Source organism: Chiloscyllium plagiosum, chromosome 1 (genome assembly GCF_004010195.1).
Source record: "Chiloscyllium plagiosum isolate BGI_BamShark_2017 chromosome 1, ASM401019v2, whole genome shotgun sequence".
In the NCBI taxonomy this organism is placed as follows: Eukaryota; Metazoa; Chordata; class Chondrichthyes; order Orectolobiformes; family Hemiscylliidae; genus Chiloscyllium; species Chiloscyllium plagiosum.
Genome location: NC_057710.1, coordinates 45,346,347 through 45,356,404, shown reverse-complemented (window position 1 = coordinate 45,356,404; position 10,058 = coordinate 45,346,347).

Here is a 10,058-nt window from a genome sequence, read left to right as displayed (position 1 = left end):
TCAAAGGAGATAGAATCATAAAATCCTTAACAGTGTGCAAACAGGCCATTTGGCCCAACAAGTCCAATCTGACCCTCCAAAGAGTAACCCACCCAGACCCTATTATTCTACATTTACCTCAGACTAATGCACCTAACTTACACATCCCTGAACACAATGGGCAATTTAGTACGGCTAATTGCCCTAACCTGCACATCTTTGGATTGTAGGAGGAAACCAGAGCACCCAGAGGAAAGTCACGCAGACACGGGGAGAATGTGCAAACTCCAGTCAGACAGTCACCCGAGGCTGGAATCAAACCCAGATCCTTGGTGCTGTGAGGCAGCAGTGCTAACCACTGAGCCAGAGAGTGGTAGGAGTCTGGAATGCACTGTTAGAGGTGGTGGTGGAGGCAGATAGGGCATTTAAGAAACTTTTACATCGGCACATGAATATGCAAGGAATGGAGGGATATGGACCAAGGGCAGGCAGAGGGAATTAGTTTAACTAGCAACATGAATTCGACTGGGACAACACTACTATCATAGGGCAAGCCAGACAGAGAACAGCCAGGGAATTCCTAGAGGCATGGCATTCATCCACAAACTCCATCAACAAACACATCGACCTGGACCCAATATACCAACCACTACAGCGGACAGCTGAAACTGACAACCGGAAGCGGCAGGGACAGACCACTATAAACACCGGAGGAAACATCAAAGAAGCGCTTCTCAGGAGGCTCCCAAGCACTGATGATGTCGCCTAGCTAGGGGACGAAACGTTTGCAACAAAAACTTTCAGCTCGGCGAACAGAACCACAACAGACAAAATGTAGAGTAATAAGGGAATGGGTCTGGGTGGGTTACTCTTTGGAGGGTCAGATTGGACTTGTTGGGCCAAATGGCCTGTTTGCACACTGTTAAGGATTTTATGATTCTATCTCCTTTGAGCTTTCCCCCTCTCACCTTGAATGCATGCCCCCTAGTTTTAGGCATTTAATTCGACTGGGACAACACTACTATCATAGGGCAAGCCAGACAGAGAACAGCCAGGGAATTCCTAGAGGCATGGCATTCATCCACAAACTCCATCAACAAACACATCGACCTGGACCCAATATACCAACCACTACAGCGGACAGCTGAAACTGACAACTGGAAGCGGCAGGGACAGACCACTATAAACACTGGAGGAAACATCAAAGAAGCGCTTCGCAGGAGGCTCCCAAGCACTGATGATGTCGCCTAGCCAGGGGACGAAACGTTTGCAACAAAAACTTCCAGCTCGGCGAACAGAACCACAACAATGAGGCTATATATTTGGGTGGTTGCTTTACCTGAAACACTACTCGGATAGTGTCTCCCATCTGTCCTCCTCCCCCAAACAAAACAAAACAGGTTCTGTGCACCAGATTGGTAAGGTGAGTAGTTTTTATTTAGTTTTTCAGTAGCCTTGTTGGGAATTTACAGTAGTGCAAATGGAGGTTAGGGCAGTTGAATGTTCCTCCTGAAGAATGTGGGAGGTAAGGGTCACCACTACTGTCCCTGCTGACTGCATCTGCAAGAAGTGAACCTAACTCCAGTTCCTTGAAAACCACATCAGGGAACTGGAGCTGGATGAACTTAGGATTATTTGGGAGGTGGAGGGGTTTATTGAGAAGAGTTACAGAGAGGTAGTCACACCTCAGGTAAAAGAAGAAGTTAGATGGGTTACCGTCAAGTGACAGAAAGGGAATCGGCAGACAGTGCAGGGATCCCCTGTGGCTGTTCCCCTCAACAACAAGTATACTGTTTTGGATACTGTCGTGGAGGCGGGGAGCTTACCAAGGGTAAGGAATGGGGCACAGGTCTCTGGCACAAAATCTATCCCTGTTGCTCAGAAGGGAAGGGGAAAGAGGAGCAGAGCATTAGTCATTCGGGATTCCATAGTAAGGGGGACAGAGAGGAGGTTCTGTGGGAACAAGAGAGAATCATGGTTGGTGTGTTGCCTCCCAGATGCCACGGTTCGTGATGTCTCTGATCGAGGGGGAGGGGGAGCAGCCCCTAGTTGTGGTCCACATTGGCACTAACGACATGGTTGAAAGAGAGACGGGGCTTTAAGGCAGAAATTCAGGGAGCTAGGGTGGAAGAGTTGTTGTCTCTGGTCTGTTGCCCATGCCACGTGCTAGCGAGGCAAGGAATAGGGAGAGAGAGGAGTTGAACATGTGGCTGCAGGGATGGTGCAGGAGGGAGGGTTTTGGATTCCTGGATAATTGGGGCTCTTTGTGAGGTAGGTGGGACCTCTACAAACAGGATGGTCTTCACCTGAACTAGAGAAGTAGCAATATCCGGGGGTTTTTGGGGGGGGTGGGGGTGGATGGAATTTGCTACTGCTCTTCGAGTGGGTTTAAACTAATTCAGCATGGGAATGGGACCCAAAATTGTAACTCAAGCATACAGGAGGTTGAGAGTAGTGAGGTCAGAGCTAAGATTTCAAGATCACAAGAAGGCACCAGCAAGCAAGAGGTTGCTCTGAAGTGTGTCTACTTCAATACCAGGAGCATCCGGAATAAGGTAGGTGAACTTGCAGCATGGGTTGGTACCTGGGATTTTGATGTTGTGGCCATTTCAGAGACATGGGTAGAGCAGGGATAAGAATAGTTTTTGCCAGTTCCAGGATTTAGATACTTCAATAAGACAGTGGAAAATGGTAAAAGAGGGAGTGATGTGGCATTGTTAGTCAAGGACTGTATTACTGTGGTAGAAAGGACTTTTGAGGACTCATCTACTGAGGTAATAAGGGCTGAGATTAGAAACAGGAAAGGAGAGGTCACCCTGTTGGGAGTTTTCTACAGGCCTCCAAATAGTTCCAGAGATGTAGAGGATAGGATAGCAAAGATGATCTTCAAAAGGAGCGAGAGTGACAGGGTGGTTGTTACGGGGGACTTTAATTTTCCAAATATTGACTGGGACACTGTAGTTTAGGTGGGTTAGTTTTTGTCCAGTGTGTGCAGGAGTTTCCTAACACAGTATGTAGACAGGGGTAAAAAGGGACGAGGCCACATTAGATTTGGTACTGGGCAATGAACCCGATCAGGTGTTGGGTAGATATAGAGGTAGGTGAGCACTTTGGTGATAGTGACCACAACTCGGTTATGTTTACTTTAGTGATGCAAAGGGATATATCGTAAGTTATACCTGGGGGAAAGGCAATTAAGATGCCATTACACAAGATTTAGGATGCATAGGATGGGAAAGGGGGTGGGCACAGTTGAAATGTGGAGCTACTGCGTGTCCTTGATAAGTATGCACCGGTCAGGCAGGGAGGAAGTTGTCTAGCGTGGGAGCTGTGGTTTACTAAGCAAGTTGAATCTCTTCTCAAGAGGAAGGATGAGATGTGATGGCTCAGTTAGGATGCTTGAGAGTTAGTTAGCCAGGAAAGACCTAAAGAGAGAGCTATGAAGTGCCAGGAGGGACATGAGAAATCACTGGGGGATAGGATCAAGGAAACCTTAGCGCTTTCTATAGGTATATCAGGAATAAAAGAATGACTAGAGTAAGATTAGGGACAATCAAGCATAGTAATGGTAAGTTGTGCGTGGAGTCAGAGGAGATAGGGGAAGATAGCCAAATGAATACTTTTCATCAGTAATCATAGTATTAAAGACAATGTTGTCAAGAAGAATGCGGAGATACAGGTTACTAGATTGGTGGGACTGAGGTGCATAAGGAGGTGGTGTTAGCAATTCTGAAAAGTGTGAAAATAGATAAGTCCCCTGGGCCGGAATGGATTTATCCTAGGATTCTCTGTGAAGCATGGAGGAGATTGCTGAGCTTTTGGCTTTGATCTTTATGTTGTCATTGTCTACAGGAATAGTGCCAGAAGACTGGAGGATAGCAAATGTTATTCCCTTGTTCAAGAAGGAAGTAGAAACAACCCTGGAAATTATAAACCAGTGAGTTTTACTTCTGTCTCCTGTAAAGTATTGGAAAGGATTATAAGAGACAGGATTTATAATCATCAAGAAAGCAATAAGTTGATTAGGGATAGTCAACGTGATTTTGTGAAGGGTTTGTTATGCTTATTGAATATTTCGAGAAGGTAACTAATCAGTTGGATTTGGGTAAAGCAGTTTACGTAATGTGTATGGATTTCAGTAAGGCGGTTGATAAGGTTCTCCACGGTAGGCTATTGCACAAAAAACAGAGGCGTGGGATTGAGGGTGATTTAGTGGTTTGGATCAGAAATTGGTTAGCTGAAAGAAGCTGAAAGATGGTGCTTGATGGGAAATATTCATCCTGGAGTTCAGTTACTAGAGGGGTACTGCACAGATCTATTTTAGGTCCACTGTTGTCATTTTTATAATTGACCTGGACGAGGGCATAGAAGGATGGGTTAGTAAATTTATGGATGACACAGAGGTCGGTAGAGTTGTGGATAATGCTGAAGGACGTTGCAGGTTACAAAGAGACATCGATAAGCTGCAGAGCTGGGCTGAGAGGTGGCAAACGGAATTTAATGTGGAAAGTGTTGAGGTGTTTCACTTTGGAAGGAGTAACAGGAACACAGAGTACTGGGCTAATGGTAATATTCTGGGTCGTATTGATGAGCAGAGAGATTTGTGTCCAGGTACATAGATCCTTGAAAGCTGCCAACCAGTTTGATAGGGTTGTTAAGAATGCATATGGTGTGTGAGCTCTTATCGGTAGAGGGATTGAGTTTCAGAATCATGATATCATGCTGCAGCTGTAAAAAACTCTGGTGTGGCCACATTTGGAGTATTGTGTACAGTTCTGGTTACCACATTATAGGAAGGATGTGGAAGCTTTGGAAAGGGTTCAGAGGAGATTTACTAGAATGTTGCCTAGTGTGGATGGAAGGTCTTACGAGGAAAGGCTGAGGGACTTGAGGCTGTTTCCATTAGAGAGAAAAAGGTTGAGAGGGGACTTAATTGAGACATATATTCAGAGGTTAGATAGGCTGGACAGTGAGAGCCTTTTTCCTCGGATGACCATGGCTAGCACAAGGGGAACATCGCTTTAAATTGATAGGTGATAGATATAGGACAGATGTCAGAAGTAGTTTCTTTACTCAGAGTAGTAGGGACGTGGAACCCACTGCCTGCAACAGTAGTAGACTCACCAACTTTAAGGACATTTAAATGGTCATTGGATAAGCATATGGACGAGAATGGAATAGTAGAGGTTAGATGGGATTCAGATTGGTTCCACAGGTCGGTGCAACATTGAGGGCTTAAGGGCCTGTACTGTGCTGTAATGTTCCATGTTATAATTTCAGAAATTGGAATCCAAAAACCAGGGTTTTGGAACACTCTTTGGCCTACCTTATTAAGGGAGGGGCATTAAAAGGGAAAGGAAGAAATCAAACAATACCTCACTATCTCAGGGAAATACTGAAATACTGGACCTTCGAGTGCATTCCACAAATCCCTCAAGAAGGAAAACGTGTGGATGAGTAAGAAAGCACTTGGGATACATTTCTTTATTAGTTAAGACACAGTCAGCTTAAGAGCAAGTAGCTTATGCAGAATTGCATAAAAACACTAGTTAGACCATAGCTCGTGTAAATCCTGATCATTACCTTTCAGGAAGTATATGATCACATTGAACAGAATACAAAAGTTAAAAATCACAACACTGGTTGCAGTCCAACTCGTTTATTTCGAAGCACTAGCTTTCGCAACGCGGTTCCTTCAACAGGTGGTTGTGGAGTATAAGATTGTAGGACACAGAATTTATAGCAAAAGTTTAGTGTGATGCAACTGAAATTAAACATTGATAAAGACCTGGATTGTTTGTTAAGTCTTTCCTCTTTTAGAATGACCATGCTGGTTTCAGTTCTCTCACATGTAAACCCCAGAATGTTAATTAAAAAAAAGTTACATTCTGAAGTGAACTTTAACAGTAGGTACCATGTCAGCTCAGATAATGCATTGAAGATGTGAGGCTATCTGTGCCCCAATGGTCAGACTGATTGTATCTCTAAAGGAAAGGTTTTACAAAATCTTACATAAAAATGTGCAGTTTTTGAGTAAAATAAAATGTTGCTCTGCAAGTACAAATTCACCCCACAAACTTGTGTGTGTATGTATGAATGTACGTGGGTGCCTGTGTGGGGCGTCTGAGTGTCTGTGAGTGTGCATGTATGTGTGTGCAAAGGGGTAAAGTCTGTGATAGGGTGTATATGTGGGTGTGTATATGTGAGCATTTGAGAGGGAGCTTGTGCATGAGAGAGGATCTGCGTGAATGTGTGCGTGTGTAATGCAATGGGGACACCTGTACTGTGACATGAACCCAAGGTCCCAGTTGAGACCATCCCTCATGGGTACTAAACTTAACTAACAGCCTCTGCTTGGCCACTTTGTGTTGTTGTCTGCCCCAAAGTCCACCTGGGAGGATGGTCAGAGGTAGACGAATGTCCCGGACTGCTGAACTGTTCCCCAACTGGGAGAGAACACTCCTGGCTGGTGATTGTTGTGCGGTGCCCATTCATCCATTGCCGTAGCCTCTACAAGGCTCGCCAATGTACCATGCCTCAGGGCATCCTTGCCTGCAGCGATTGAGATTACCAACATTGGCAGTCACATGAGTACCTGCCATGCACATAGTGTGTGGTGTCCCCATGGGTAATGGTGGGATCCATGTCGACACTGATGTGTCTTGCAGCATCTGCCACAACAGGGTTGTATGGTGTTGTCCTGAAAGCCAGGCAGTTTCCTACAATGATCTGTTTGAGGTTTGGTGGTTGTTTAAAGGCGACAAGCGAACTACCCGGCTTTCAGGACAACACCATACAATCCAATCATGGCAGACGCCGCAAAACGTGTCAGTGTCAACACAGATACCACCAGTACTCATGGAGACACCACCCACCCTGTGCATGGCAGGTAATCATGTGATTCAGCCGACAATGTCTATCTCATATAGAGCAGGCATGGATGCCCTGATGCATGGAACATTGGCGAGACTGAGCAAAGGCTGCGCAGACCCTCTCATACACACCCATACATGCACCCTCTCTCAGACTTATACTTCACACACACACACTTGCATCTTTCCGCACCGGCCACACCCCCACCCCAAACACACACACACAAGTTTGCAGTGTTGATTTGGAGATGCCGATGTTGGACTGGGGGAACAAAGTTAAAAAATCACACAACACCAGGTTATAGTCTAACAGGTTTAATTGGAAGCACACTAGCTTTCAGAGCACTGCTCCTTCATCAGGTGATTGTAGTGCAAATTTGTACTTGCAGAATTACATTTTATTTTGCTCATAACTGCATGAATCCATGTAAGGTTCTGTAAATCCCTGTTTTAGAAATAGAATCAGTCTGGTCCTTGGGGCCCAGACAGCCTCATACAGGGCACCTCATCTACAATGCATTATCTGGGCCAATATGACACCTATTGTTTAATTTTTAAAAAGTTATATTCTGAAGTGAACTTAAAGTTCTGGGATTTACATATGAAAGAACTGAAACCAACACGGTCATTCTAAAAGAGGAAAGACTTAGCAAACAATCCAGGGTCTTTTTCAATATATAATTTCAGTTGCATCACACTGCAAACCTTTGCTATAAATTCTGCGTCCTACGATCTTATACTCCACAACCACCTGGTGAACGAGCTGCGCTCCGAAATCTAGTGCTTCCAAATAACCTGTTGGACTATAATCTGGTGTTGAGATTTTTAATTTTGTACTTCAGTCCAACACTGGCATCTCCAAAACAGAATACAAAAGGAGACTTACAAAAGAACAGCAAATTTTAATCTAGAAGAACTGGATAGATCAGGTTTGTTTCCTTTAGAGTACAGGATGCTGAGAAGGGTGTATAAACAAGGGCCAAAATCAAGCAGATTTAATCCACTTCCTTTAGTAGAGGGGTCAAAAACTAGGAAACAGATTAAAAGTAACTTCGAGGATTAAAAAGGAGTCAGAACCCATTAGCTGAAAAGAGTCTTGGAAGCAGAAACTTTTATAGCATTTAAACAAAAACTTGGGTATGTACTTGGATGTGTTCTGACCCGTGCTGCTAATAATAAAACAGATCAGGTTGAACGGCTCATCTTCAGCTAGCACCGACATAATGGGCCAAACAGCCTTCTTTTATTTCATACTGATTCAAATTTCTAACAGTTTCATTTTTTCACTCTTGTCCATTAGCTTTCAGAGATTCCAATTACTGTACATGCTCCTAAATCTGTAAGTTTCTCCTTCGTGATCTCTTATACACAAAAGGGCAGCACTTTGGCTCAGTGGTTCGCACTGCTGCCTCACAGTGCCAGGGAACCAGGTTTGATTCAACCCTCAGGACCACTGTCTGTATGCAGTCTGTACATTCTTCCCATGTCTGTGTGGGTTTCCTCTGGATGCTCTGGTTTACTCTCAGTCCAGAGATGTCCATGGCAGGGGGACTGGCTATGCGAAATTACCCATGGTGTCCAAGGATATATAGGTTGGGTGGATTAGCCATGGGCTACGGAGGGTGACGGGGATGGGGTATGTCTGGGTGTGATGCCCAGAGGGTCAGTGTAGACTCAATAGGCCAAACGGTCTGCTTTCACACTGTAAGGATTCCATGAAATGGATGACTTCACACTTACCTAAATTGAACTCAAGTTGCCAGTTTTCAGTTCTTTTTAATCCAGTGAACAGACTTGCAGTGAGCCTGTTTTTTATGCCTTCAAGGGAGCACTGAACTTGTCTCGAGCTAAGGCAGAGCTCATATTGTCAAATTTTAGGTAGTGTGAAATATAAAAGTCAGAATCAATACAGTCTGCTGGACTAGTTTGGGTTACTTAATAAATCAGATGTATTACTGATAAATAACCCACAATTCACAGATCTCTAACTACACGTGAACTGCATATAACCACTCGAAACCAGAAGTTCCAATGTTAATTGTGTAGGATGTTGCTATGGCCTTTCTTTTGGTCCATCCCCAGTTACCCTGAAAAGGGGGTAGGTTTTTTTGAGATCTTTGGAGTATGGTGTCTGATCACAATCCCTACTCATCAAGAAATGTTGTTAAGCAGGAAATTCTAAGATAATGACTGAACAAGGATGAGCGAGAATCTGTTCCTGTTCAAGTCTGGATAAACATTACTTGAAATTGATAGTTTTCACACATTGCTGCTGTTCATCTTCTCAATGATAAAAGTAACAAAGGAAGACTGTTAAAATCACTTTGTGAGTTGGTGCAGTGTGTTCTATTACAGCCGCAATGAATCAATCTGGAGGAGGTCAGCATCGAGTACAGTAGAAGCACTAATTAACTATAGTGCTCTATCTTGGCTAGTGTGGCTGTTCATGAAGTTGCTGTTGCAGTCTCGTAGACATAGCAGCATGTTCCATTGTATTCCTAACATTTTCAATAGTGACTAATTTTTTTAGGGTTCAGGACACAATGTATTTGTTATAGAGTATTTAGTTTCGACTGCTTCAGCCAGTATTGACGGAATTGGTCTTAGCAAGTTTCAGGTCAATAGTTACACCAATTATCTAACTCAACCTTGGAGGAGGCAACACAATTTTTCATTCACCAAAAATAGTCTTAACTTATATTTTTAGCTGATTAGTCATCAAGTAGGGGGGCACGGTGGCACAGCGGCACAGCAGTTAGCACTGCTGCCTCACAGCGCCAGAGACCCGGGTTCAATTCCCGACTCAGGCGACTGACTGTGTGGAGTTTGCACATTCTCCCAGTGTCTGCGTGGGTTTCCTCCGGGTGCTCCGGTTTCCTCCCACAGTCCAAAGATGTGCATGTCAGGTGAATTGGCCATGTTAAATTGCCCGTAGTGTTAGGTAAAGGGGTAAATGTACGGGAATGGGTGGGTTACGCTTCGGCGGGTCGGTGTGGACTTTGTGGGCCGAAGGGCCTGTTTCCACACTGTAATGTAATCTTAAAAAAAAAGTATCTGGAATATCATCAATAAAACATTTAAGCAGATTATATTTATTTTCTATGCTTGCATGTCAAATACATAAATATTTTTAATTCCTATTTAAGACCATATATTTATGGAACTGATTTACAGTAAGCTAAATTGTAATAATGAATAAGCACAAGG